Source organism: Arctopsyche grandis, chromosome 8 (assembly GCF_051622035.1).
Source record: "Arctopsyche grandis isolate Sample6627 chromosome 8, ASM5162203v2, whole genome shotgun sequence".
Taxonomy (NCBI): Eukaryota; Metazoa; Arthropoda; class Insecta; order Trichoptera; family Hydropsychidae; genus Arctopsyche; species Arctopsyche grandis.
This window is the reverse complement of record NC_135362.1, coordinates 18,794,976-18,808,502: the sequence shown is the minus strand read 5'-3', so window position 1 is coordinate 18,808,502 and position 13,527 is coordinate 18,794,976. Positions and strand designations below refer to the sequence as shown.

Below are 13,527 nucleotides of genomic sequence, written 5' to 3'. Positions count from 1 at the left end.
AACGACAAAATCGCAAATGCAATTAGGTACAAAAGGACAGTTTTGTTTCGGAATCGTGTTCATACACACGCAACCGGATCATGTCCACATCAGCGAGCCAGAGCATCCCCCCGAAACCTATTAAGTCCGGGGCGTCGCTAATCCTTCGTCCTTTTTCACCCCCGGCTATATTGAGGTCCACCCTGGCGTGAATTTGACGTTTAAACGCCAAGTTTCACGTCCCGCACATCATCCGCCGCGATATACGATACAAAACACATCCCGTGTATATACGTATCATATAATATGTATGTAAGTTACATGTGTGTATGTGTGTGTGTGTGTGTGTGCGTCCCGGCCCGTTGGCAGTTGTTGCCAGTTAGTGTGTTCACGTGAAATGTGAAGCGTATAATATGATTTTCCGGCAATATAAGCCGTAATAAAATGTACGTTAGCGGGCGGCACAGCCCGATATATCCCCCAGCATCTCGAAGACCCAACTATAGGTACACTTCACGCCCCGATACAGAACCGACAATTTACCAACTCTCGTTCTCTCCTTCTGCTTCGTCTTACGTTTTAGATTTTTTCCCACCCGTCTCCTTTGCCAACCTGTTACGCCTAAGAATTGCGTTATATAAAAATTCATATTACCACTGATACACCTGTTATAATATTTATATTCGACTAAATCTACATATATAAATTTCGTCCTGATGCTAATAATTTTATTGACATGCACGTAAACATCCCTCCCTCGATTTTCTCGATATATACAAAAAATAAAACAATAACGAAGTTTATCAAAATATTAGCATTAAATGAATCTGAAAAACAAATAAGTTTACTATACAATTATAAATCTCATTAAATAGATTGAATTTTCATGACGCCAAATTGATTCCGAATTTCCCTCTATTCGTCAAATGAATCGCACGGAAGACCCATAGGATGATATTTATTTTATAAAGCCGAACAAAAAAGGACCATTTAAATCGATGGACTATGCTTACATACAGTCAGCAGAATAGCTTGGTGGTTGCATTAATGCTAACCACCAAGAGCTTTCCGAGTTCAAGCCCTGGGATGACCTCGATTGAAAATAATTTATTCGGTAGTATTTCTGTAGTACTGCTGGTCAGACTTGGATATACATATAATATGTACAAATGTGCCTCCGTCAATCGTTACCTATCAGAGCTTGTCAATTTATCTGATTTCATTGTTGAAACGGTTCCTCATCCAATTTACAAAACCATCCTACCCACTATGTCACTACTATGAAATTTATTGTCTATAAATTTATATTTTCACAAGTTTAATATCATAGGTGTCACTTAGGGGCAAACCGTTATGTCATCATGGAAAAGTATTACTTCAATATTTTTTTATATATTTGTAATACAAAAATAATAATAGATCTTCTAGGTTCATATAATACTAGAACAATTAAAGAATACCGATTGAAGCACGATTTTGGTACTTTTTTTGTATTAATACGAATACCCCATTATACAATATTGTATATAAGGTTTTTAAACTTAATGGATAGTTGTACATAAATCGAAAAAAACATTTAGAAAATCATGAACCATATTGTCGATATCATTTTCGGAATGCGAAAATGGGTCACAAAATCGCGATATAAAATATCTGTTTTCTTATTTTTATTGTATTGCGGATTCGCTCTCAAAATCCGCATGCACTCGCGCACATTCAATCTGAGACTTAGTTTTTTTTTTTTTGTTGTTCCCTCTGGGAGAGGTAGAGAATTCTATCGGAGCCGCGAGTGGGTCCTGCGAAATTGGGAGAGGCCAAAAACGACTCTGATCCGAAGCGCAGAGTCTCTCCTCTCACTCCCTGTCGACAACGCCGGGTAAACCTTTACTTTATAAAAGAAAGTAATATGATGAAATATGAGATTTATTATGTGAGCACAGGGAGGAAAGCAGGGGCGGCGAGCACTCTTTTTGTCTGAATTATTGAGGGACTATAAAGCCTTCTCGGGGTGTAGAGGGAGAGCCGCGGGGTAACAAGGTCGTGTCGTATGACTCGGTTCAAAGGGCCGATCGATCATACGGTGGGAATTAGATGAGAAGTTACGACCGAAAAATAGATATCCGGAAAGAAACGAATCGCCCTTTTTTGCCAACGTCTTCCGTCCGCTAGTGAATTCAGATCCACCATATTATACAATAGAGCGTAAACCGAACACATAGTACATATGTACATACATATATATTAAATTGAAAACATATTTGTATATTTTCGCGGGGTAAAATTTATAATATTAAATTTAAAGCTAGAGTATAGAAAACATTGAATAATAATATTTTGATAAAAAAATATTATTTTCTAAAAAGTAACATCTGCCATTTTCTCATCTACAACCTTCTCTCAACGATTAGGCATTTTTTTTGCCGACAACTTATTTCAATTTCACACATGCAAGAGAACTTTACATAAATTTAGTGTAATAATATATAAGTTATTATGATAAATTCATATTTTGTCGTTTTTTTTTATTTTCACAAACTTTAAGAATCAAATTTCTATGTAATTTTATTTTATTTATTCTATCAATCATGCACGCTCGTCTAACAGATTGCTCCAAGCGATTGTTTAAACAAGTATACACCCATTTATTAAACACGAACTCTATGGCCAAACGATTAACAGCCACAGAGACATCTGTGGACAAATTTTTGCAGCATCAGATGCTGAATAACTCTAATTATTACGAAATGGATAGGACAGGGTTGCCAATTTGTTGGAATTGTTTCAATGAAATAATATAAATTCGCAAATTCTGATAGGAAACGATCGACCTTGGAGTCACATATCCAAGGTCTGGCCAGCAGCACACACCAGAGATATAACCCGTAACCACACAATTGAAAGCATTACATGATAACCATTGATCTATGCTGCTGGTTAATTTAAAAGTTAGATCAACAATAATTTTGATTTGGAAATATACGACAAACCCATTTGTTTTAATACTCCAATTACAATGTAATATAAAATTATTTATACGTACAGCCTAATTTTGATAATTTCATGGTATTTTTAAGAGATTTATACTGTCGATACTGTAATAATTTCATTTAATTGAAAAAAAGTCAATAAACAAAAAAAGCACATTGAATAACATCATCAAAGTACATACATAGTTATACGTTCGTGTGCAAATGTAAGTATAAGTGAAGTGGAGGGTCCTTTCTACCCCTCATCCCCCTCTTCAGTCCCACACCATCTCTAGCCCCAGGCAATAACGCGAAACGTGACTTTCGACATCAGAGATGCCTTAAAGCGGCGGCCAGGCCCCGGGGTCTTCGCACGCCACTAGGACATGCCATTTTACTATTAAGAGTCCGCAGATTATTGGGGATCGACATCTAATTAGGTACACGTCATCACAGCGTCGCATAGCATTTAATTGAAAATGTGTTCGACAAAGTTCGTCAAATTTATCCCGTGTGGGTGTTTTAAACGCCATATGACGCCGCATTCAAAATACATCGAATGTACCAAAAATGTAAATTAATTTCGACGTTGGTTCTTTTTTACAGACGTTTGTGGTATTAAGGTCAGATTTGTGTATTAATTTTTATTGCGTGATTGTATGCGTAGCTGAGTAAAGGCACCAGTATCCAACGAAGAATATGGGAAATGTGTGATGAAATACCCTTATCGAGCTTTGGGTCACTATACACATAATCGATTAATTTTATATTTGTTTGTTTAGTATCAGTGTTTGTATCAAATCCAAATTAAGACTGCTGCCGATGTTTATACTGGAATATAATATCCACAAGCATATAATATAATATAATCCACGATATCAGCCAATCGGTAGAATATTGGTCAAAATATTTCTAAATTTACGTACTAAATTTAGTGTTAAATATAAATCGTACTGTTTTTTGTCCACTTTAAAACCAGCTGATGTATGATAATAAAATGGATTTAATTTAATTTCGGGAAGGTATTAAATAAATGTATTTATGTAATTATAAACTTATAATGATAATTATTCTGTATAATAGGCAATTTTTTTGGTATTTAGTTTTAGCAGCGAGCTTTTTTATTGTTTGGATATATATGTATGTATTAATGTTACTCGAACGGTTGATAATATGTATATGTATTCACTAACGTTTGATAAAATACTAATAATAACATTGTTATTAACCTAATTGATTAAAAAAGAAATGTTACTAATGGAAACTGGCATTTAAACACGACGTTGGGCAATCAGCGGGATTTTCTCGCCCGTTGAAGCTCATTCATTATTCGAAACGTGATCGTTATATTTAATGGTTTTTAAATCTCGGCGGGATAACATTACTTTTCCGTTTTGTTTTCGCGATAATTTTTATTTTGTTTTCGTTGTTGCTCTCGGATGAGGGGAAATAAAGCCGCGTTGTCTGCGTGCACGAAAATTTCTTTTGAATTAGTCGTGATCCTTCATTTAATCAAAATTAAATGTAAGCTTTGCCAAGTCACCGAAAATTTGTCGCAGCGCGGAAAGGCGCTTTCGCCATCTCCGGGCATTTTGCAGACAGCCTCTTTGCGGAAAAATCCTTTGGGAAAAACGGCGAACGGAGCTAATGGGAAATTGCTCGCTTCATACTGGCGCGTCCCTCGGCAACATCACTTACTTGTTTACTCCTCATTTTTTGGGACTCAAAACATTTCTGTTGCGCCGCGGGCGTTTCGCCCCGTGACTTCTCCTTTCCTTCTTCCCCACCATCCAAGCCACCTCTCCATACATATTTATTTTCTTCTTTCATTTTTTGCCTCCTCTTCTTTTTTATTTTACTTTCTCTCTCTTAATTCCAGCGAATTGTTTCTTCCGACAATCTCGCGAAAGCCTCGGCTTATGAAAGCTTGCTGGGGACAGGTGCAGTCGCATGAAAATGTAAGGCTCTTTATCGTTGACGGCGAATTTAATATACCGAGCAATTTATTACGTTTAAAAGCATGTCTGAATTAGGAACGGCTTTTTCTACCTCTTTTGACTTGACAAAAACCAAATAAAACAATATTTTCTTCATCTTATATTGTACCTATACAAAGGTACAAACATATGTACCTACATACATACATACATACATTCATATGAATGTCGGTTACATTTTGATCGAATATAGTACAACTTAAGAGTACAAAGAACTTTGTTAGAATATTTAGCTTTCTCATTGATCGAGTGTTCTAAATACCAAAGTTCGGCGTCCGATTTATTCTTTTCGCACAAAAAATGGTTCACTATTGTCAATTTATTAGAAAAACCATGCTTTGTTGCTTTCTTGCAGTTAATACTAATGGAGCGGTTCATTGTTATACTAATTATTATTAAAGATCTTTTGACGATGCTTTTGGCACAAAAACTACTATTGTCAACCATGCTTTTTTGCTCTCTTGCTTTGTATTCTGATAGAGCGGTATATTGTTATTTGACGAGCACCAAGCCTACCTACTTCTACCAAGTCTACTTATTACAAGATTGCAAAATCAAACTTACACTTTTCACCAAACGGCCTGCCCTTCATTCCACTTTTATCATTTAGCTGAATTGGCAAAATCACCAAAGATGAAACCTATCATAGGAACTCATTTCTTCGACCTAACTAACACCTTTATTTTTATTATGAGTAATACATTTGTTTTATTTCAATAATTAATTGGGAAACTTGTAGATAAATGTTAATTTTTAACAAATGTTTTAATGCTAAAAAAAAAAATGTGCATTTCAAATTGTAACTGATGATGGTTTTCAAAACAAAAACGTTGGAGTCAACCGCTAAAATTCGATAAATTTCGCACACAAAATACGCCGACTCGTGTTTGGGTTAAATAATTAAATCTTTCGAGTGTCATCTCATCGCTTTGAATAAAATACGAGCAGGTCGAGTACCTACCCCCACGCGTATGAACAAACAAAGCAAGGTTCGATAGGAATTTCACGGGTACTTATGAAAAATCGTCGACGTTCTCCACGTGGCGTGCCGACCCCGAATTAAATATTTAATTAGACAAACCGAACGAAATAGAGACCTTTTTATTCCATGGCGTCACGACAGGGCCTAAAACCTCCCGGGGGGCCACTAAGTTCTTCATCCACCATTATAAAGTTCTCATTCAAATGTTGACCGAACACCCCAATTTATACAAATACCCGTTTGTACTACACATTAAGTACCTGTGACTTAATTAAAAACGTCGAATTTCCACCATATCTACTAATCGATATCCTACATATTTCATCAGGCCGATTATCCTTAATTTGGGCTATAAAAAAATAACGTTTCAACTGTCAAATTGGGGATATTATACACGATAGGTAGCATCAGAATCAATATACGAGCGACCCAAAATGTGTAACGCATATAATTACACAATCATGTAATTATTAAATTGAATCTTGACACGGCATTGTAATTTTTTCATCACAGTCAAATTAAATTCGATAGTTTATACGTACAGTGTACATGAATCCGTAATGAGTTTTAGAATATTTCCAAACGAAGCGAAATTAAATAAAAGAGAGGCGTTTTGTAAGACTTGAAGCCGCGGTACAAATCTTGATTTTCCCAGGTTGAATATCCCTGCGCTTTTCCGGCTCAAGGTGGATTTCGCCCGGTTGTATTCGTACTTGTTTAGGCGGCTCGCTGTCTTACTTAAACTTAATTGAGATTTAAGGACCGCCAGCTTTGCCGGCAAATAGTTTTGCGCCCTCTTGCCATTCTCAAATTGTTGTGTTAACCCCAACGCGGTCACTCGTTTAATTGCACTCCAACTTTCTTTACTTTTAAATAAAGTTTATTATTTCACAAACACAGCGGGTATTGTTCATCATTAAGCATTAAAATTTATTGAAAAATAAGAGAATTCGGCTTTTAAATACAGTTGGCTGTATGTAAGTTTTGATATATTACATATGTATAAATAATATAGATTTTTTTGGTAATAAATGTACGAGCCGAGCCAGCAGCATGGCTTGATGGTTGGGCTTTTGCCTAGCACCGAGAGGTGTTCGATCCCGTGAGTAAACCTCGATTGAAAAGAATTTATTCGGAAGTATTTCTGTAGCGCTTCTGGTCAAACAAGGATTTTTGTGACTCCAAGTCGATTGTTTCCTATCAGAGTTTGCCAATTTATCTGATTTCATTGTTGAAACGGTTCCGCATCAAAACTTGTAAAACCATCCTACCCACTATGTTTGAGTATGATTTCAAATTTATTGTTGAAACGGTTCCTCGATTAAATTGGCTAAAAACCTTCCTACTACCTACTATTTGAGAATGATTAATGTACGAGAAAATTTAGATTTTATCGATTATTGTACGATAGATGTCTTGTTAATTTCGAGTTTTCAGTGTCTCGTAATTCAACGACTTGTGTAATAAAAATGCTCCATTGTTTGTAATTGGCCAGGAAGGCGCATTGGGGATTACCTGTTAGGCCTTCCTGTACATAGTTATATAATAAAATAAAATAAAATAAAATGTTAAATACCGATAATTTGGTTAAATTTAAAATTTAACCAAATTTAAAAACAATTATTTTACCAGTAAAACATTTAAATTGAATAAGTTTTACAAAACTTCAATAAAACGCGAAAAAGATTAAAGATGAAGAGCTAACGATCCATAGACAGGGCAAAGCACGACCCGCAGTGATAATCTTAATTAAAATCTACTCGCAATTTTCCGACACTTAAGTTTTCTGCATCGCCCGCCGCGCAAATCGAGAGAGCAAAACTTCAGCAAAGTGAGACACCTGAAAGAGCCTCACTTTCTCGCTTTTTTCCAGTACTTCTCTACATCTTTTATTTTTTAATTCCGACTGAAACAAAGCCGAGGGTTCAAAGGCAAAAGTGTTTAAGGACTGACCAGCTAGACGCGGTTAAGCTTAACCAAATAAAAAGTTGTGTTTTTCCCCACAGCCGAAGTTAAAGAAATTCAGTCATTAAATAAATTAAGTTAAGCGCTTCTTTGCGGGGGATGGAAAAGCCGACCGCACAAGATGAAAATGGAACACGCATTCATACAAACGTACATACATATGTATATGTATGTATGTATATGTTTGTTTGCGCAAACATACGGATGGTTACTTACTTGTACACATAATTAAGACGTTTGCCGTTGTAATTGTAAAGTGGTAAGAAATTACCAAGACGTGGATGGGTCTGTTGAGAAGGGTTCAGTCGCAGATCGGATCAGCGAAAGCCAATCTGCGTTCGCGTCAATATTTGAAGAGTTGGCGAATGGCATTGTCGCCTTTAAGGAAGTCCCTGTCAATCGACTCGAGCTGTGACGGTTCGCGGATATCCTGCCCTTCGTCAAGCTCTTGCTGATCGCGACCGCGGATACCAATAGGGAGGGGTATCACCCTTGCTTCTCTCCTCCCCCTCAATACGCAAATACATATTTTACATTCGAGTCGACCTCATACCCCAGTGCGAATCTCCCCTAAGTCAACAGAAGCTTTTCACCAGAATGACCCGTTTCGAACACGTCGGATGTACATACGTAGATAGGTGTGGTACACATTCACGCATTGGAAAGATTGAAAAAGTAATAATAAATGAAAATGAAGGCTCAAAGCGATACATTTTTAAGAACTACACGTAAATCTACATATCTAATATAATATATTTGAATTTCGAAAGAGACTTTGTAAGTATGTAATGTTGGTTGGTAACATCGAAAACAAATCAAAGTTTTTATGACGACGATTCGATATATATTTTTTTCGATTCAAATAAATTTAATAAAAAAACAAATGAATATTTACTATTATATTCGCCATGTTTAAGCTGTTTATATTACAAATACTGAGTGAAGCTGGGTAAAACAGCTAGTACATAATAAATGGAGGATAATAAAATAATATTTGTCAATTGTTTACAATTACAACGTTTTAATTTAAATTGTTTTAATTTACAACGTGGTCCTTTAGGACCACGTTGATATTTGATTAAAAGTTAAATAAAATATGTCAGTCTTACTAAGAAAATATTTAAATACATATCGATCAGCCGTTTATTTTTGCACCAACATATGTACATATGTAGTTAGCTTGTAAAAATGAAATCAAAATACGTAGAATGAAATATGTTTCAAATGGTTCATATTTTGATTTCAATTCAAATTAATCTCACTTTTAAAATAAAGAATCTCAAATCTGCAAACTATTCTATTATATGTATATCTACATATAAGATTCGGTTATTTTATTTGGAAGTAAGACTACATTAATATTAATTTATGAAGATTACGTTGCCTTTTATTAAAAACGCGTAAAATAATTTTAAATTAGATGAGCACATTTGCAACACCTTGAATAATAAGAACAAAATTAAAAAGCCGATTATAACACAGTAAAAACAACCATTTAAATCATTCTTTTCAAAAAGATTTACTAAATATTACATTTTCTTTAGCCTTCAATGTTTTTAAACATTAAATCTTTTTATCAAAACAATAAAAAATAGATTAATTCTGAATTAATAGCACAGCACACAGCGTGTATTGGCACCAACCTTGTCTTACCCTAAATCTAGTTAAATATTTGTACTGTTGGTTAAATATATGTATACGTGATACACTTTAGCATGTGCGTGTTTCATACATATGTAAGTGAGTATGTATGTATGTACATATCTACACATGTGTATATACATATATCGGTTAAATTAGGCGTTGTCAACGCGTAACCATTTAGATTAAGGTTTGATACGTGAACACGTTGACTTGTTCTCGCCATTAGATAATGCTTCGGGTAATTTTGCTCGGATGATGTGGTAAAGTGATTTGGTTAAATAATATACGAGTATACGACGTGATTAATTCAGCCGCGCTCGTTCGTTATGGCCCGGCCCCGTTTAGCGATCTCGCGGTCCCTCTTAGCGTATTCCTCGAACGTTTACGAATTCATGAAACCATTGTCTTGCGAGACTTGCCAAACTGTCAGGATTGAATGTCTCGTGAATTATTTTCGTCGTTTTAAGTGTTGTTCAAAATGAAGGGGTTGTGTTTTGAGGACGGGTAGGCGGGGAATTGGTGAACCGACAGTTGAGAGTTGCACATAAGAAATTCAAGAGCCCTATTATTGATAAATGTTGAGTGAAAAGTTTCATTTTTGTACGTTTCAAAGTACACGTATTATTTTGACATTCAAAAGTAAAAAATAAATACATTTTAATTGATTTCGCCCTTGGATTAAAATTACCTTTGTGTGAATAGGGGCAAGTGGCAAAGACGTAGAAATCTGCTTTGGGTTGTACGCGTACTGTTTAACAATTAAACAGTTAACTGAGCAACGGTTCAGTTGCAGTGAAGTGACCAAAGTGGTTTGTTAGGACGTAACTAGTTTAAACTTTAAACCGGTACAAGTTCGGTTAATTTTCAAGAGAGTTTCAGCCAGAGACTTTCAAGCGTTAAATTAACTATTATTTGGATGTTACGTTGTTTTAAAAATCAGCGATCTATATATTAAATCAATCAAAATGTGTTTAAATTTATGTCTCTATGATGCTCTGTAAAATTACTTTACAAATTGTTTATCGATGTTTGTAATCAATTGGCCAGGAAGGCGCATTGGCATTTACCTGTTACGGCTTCCTGGTACAAACATACATATGTATTTATGTACATACATACTTCTCATACTACTAATTTTTTACAAATAGAATTAACCCAAAATGTCATTCATAACGGGAGCAGGTACACAAAATAGCCTCGAGTAACGAGTGTTCGATGAGCAGGGAATGTACATATGTACATATGTAAATAAATATCTAATATAATATGTAAACTTATATAACATAAATAAAATTTGCTACTTTTAAAAACAGAAAAATGCAATTTCTTTACATATAAACCTAATTGATGTTGTTATTTCAGACTTTTTGTATAGGTTTATATTTATACAAAGGCTAACACAAGTATTTTAAAATGATGTATTTTTTATATTGTTTCAGATGGAGAAAACAAAGCTTCAAGGACCTCATCAAAAAAGGTAAGTTATTCAAACATTCCAAAAAATTCGGCGAACAACTTGACCACAAGATTAAAATATTATAAATTAAAAAACACTAAAAACTTCAATCAAACTGAGTATTCTATTTAATATTCGTGCAGTCAATTATTTTACACAATGATTATATGCTTCAATTAGCTATTAACATAAACTAATGATGTTCCAAACATAGGGGAAATGCAAAATAAATACATTTGAATTCGTACATATAATGTACATACATACAATATATACATATACATATGTTGTTACTTTCGAAATTTTTGCCGCTGATATGCACATACATACATCAACATACATACACATAGTACGTCAAAGGAGAACCGATACTGGGCCGTAAGTCTTCGATATAGTATGTACATAAAACACTCAATAGACAACTCCGGATTTTAATATACGCGATCATTTATTTATGCATATTCTACGAGCACTTTTCAGGGATATATCGTAAAGTAAGAATGATCCTATATTGGCGTCGGGGAGCAAACGGCGCGCAATATTGGCCCGTATCAGGGCTACGCCACGGCTGTCTTACGACTTTCAGCGGTGGCACACCTGGATTATTCCTCGGTCGTCCTTCTACCTGTTGGCCGTTATGTTTGTAGACGCCGACGTCGTAATATTTGGGCGTCGTTACGTTTTGCAGACTTGGCGTCGCGATAATTAACACGCGAGCTCACGACCGCAAGTCGCGATATTAAATCTGGGCGAAAGCGACTTGGAGAACTTGTCGCACAAATAGGGTGGATTAAGTGCACCGCTCCAAACCCGTACATTGTCGTTTAGACTCTCTTTAGCGAATTTTAATTATGCCGACGCTCGTTATCATAAACTAAGCGAATGAATAAATTGCGAATAAAGTGGACGTTCATTAGTATACTTTATGCTTGACTTATGTATGTAGTAAATAGTATTTAAATTTTTGTCTAATATAGATTAAACACAAAATTGAAATAGCAACTACCTGCATCTCATCTTACTTGGAATTTTCCTATTTTTAAATCCTCTTCCTTGGGATGCTTATTATTAAAAAAAAACCGAATTATCCTTTAAACCAGGGCTGTGGAGTCGGATCAAAATTTACCGACTCTGACTCCGACTCCAACTTGAACGTTATTTCAAGTTGGTATTAAATAACTGGTCCTAATCACCAAAAATTCGCATGTAACCCAATTTATTAAATTATTGGTAATGAAACCGGTATTAATAAAATGTATGAATTTCACAAACAAATAAATCAATTTAATAAAAAAATGAGGATAAAAAAGAATGTAACGAAAGAAAAATCGATTTTGGCCAGAACACATCAAAATGTATGCAATTCAACGATTTTCAAAATTCAAGAAATTATTAAATTTCAATTTATTATTCGATTTATTTCAACAAAATTAAAGACTCTAGTTGACGCATACCGTAATTAAAAAATATATAAAAAGGAGTCGGAGTCGGTTGATTTTCTATGACTCCGATTCCACAGCCCTTCTTTAAACGCAAATCAGTGATTCGATAGAATTGTGTCGCAATGATTTAATCAATTCTGCTTCTGTTTATTTTTATTTATCGTATTTTATTAAAAAATGATAAAAACACAGGGTTCGAGTAAAAGGAACAAAACTCGGATTATTTTAGTGCATTTACAATCAATTTTTTCTATCTATCATTTTCAGGGTAGATATAAATTTCCAAACAATTAAAAACTCGCGAGCTGCGGTCGGAACGACATTAAAATGACACAGTGAGAATTATATGTACAAATTTTGAAAATATATTAATACGTATTGCAGTTTTAATTTATAAGCAGAACTTAAACAAATTATATAGTTTTGTCAGCTTCCGATGCAAACCAAACAATAATATAATGATGAAATTTTGGAAACACACAAAGTGCAATGACGAAATAAATAACCATGCTTTTTTCAATCAATTTCCCTACCAAGACTCTAGGGCTTGCCCAGAAAATGCGGTTAGTGCCTAATTCTATATATTACGCACTAGCGCACAATCGCATCAAAACGCAATTTTCCTATTAGCCTGTATTAGTACTCATTTTTCCGGCCGAAAGATCAATAGATAAACATACATACTTGCATATGTATGTACACGTACATATACGTAGTCATTCGATTCGCGTATTGAATTAAATGTAGCGCTTAAATTCGAACGCGAACTTTTGATTCGCGAATCAAAGCGACGGCGGCGGAGGCTGTGAATGTTTAAGAGGCTTTCGCGCCAGCTACCGACCGAGCTTTATAAGGCTGAGGCGATAAAACGCAGATAAAGCGGTGATCCGGGCGAATAAAGCGCGCGGAAACGAACAAATGTTTATGGCGGATATCCGTCAACGGAGTTTCAACGCCGACTTGTCGCGCCTTCCATCTCACGCCATTGATTATTCACAAGCGGGGATCGGGTATGGGGTTGGTTGGTTGGTTGGTTGCAAGCGAGGGATGAAAAACCCGTCGGGCCGTCGGGCAGGGGGATGAAAGACCCCCGGTG

General features: G+C 35.3%; 1 long non-coding RNA gene across 1 annotated transcript in view; it reads left to right on the top strand.

Annotated features, from left to right (window-relative positions):
• The window catches only part of LOC143915775 (uncharacterized), a 31,252-nt gene extending 18,977 nt beyond the window's left edge, over positions 1-12,275 (top strand). Inside the window, exon 2 of the long non-coding RNA XR_013260931.1 lies at positions 10,973-12,275. This is a non-coding gene — a long non-coding RNA (uncharacterized LOC143915775). The remainder of the gene's footprint in view (positions 1-10,972) is intronic.
• The last annotated feature ends 1,252 nt before the right edge of the window (positions 12,276-13,527 follow it).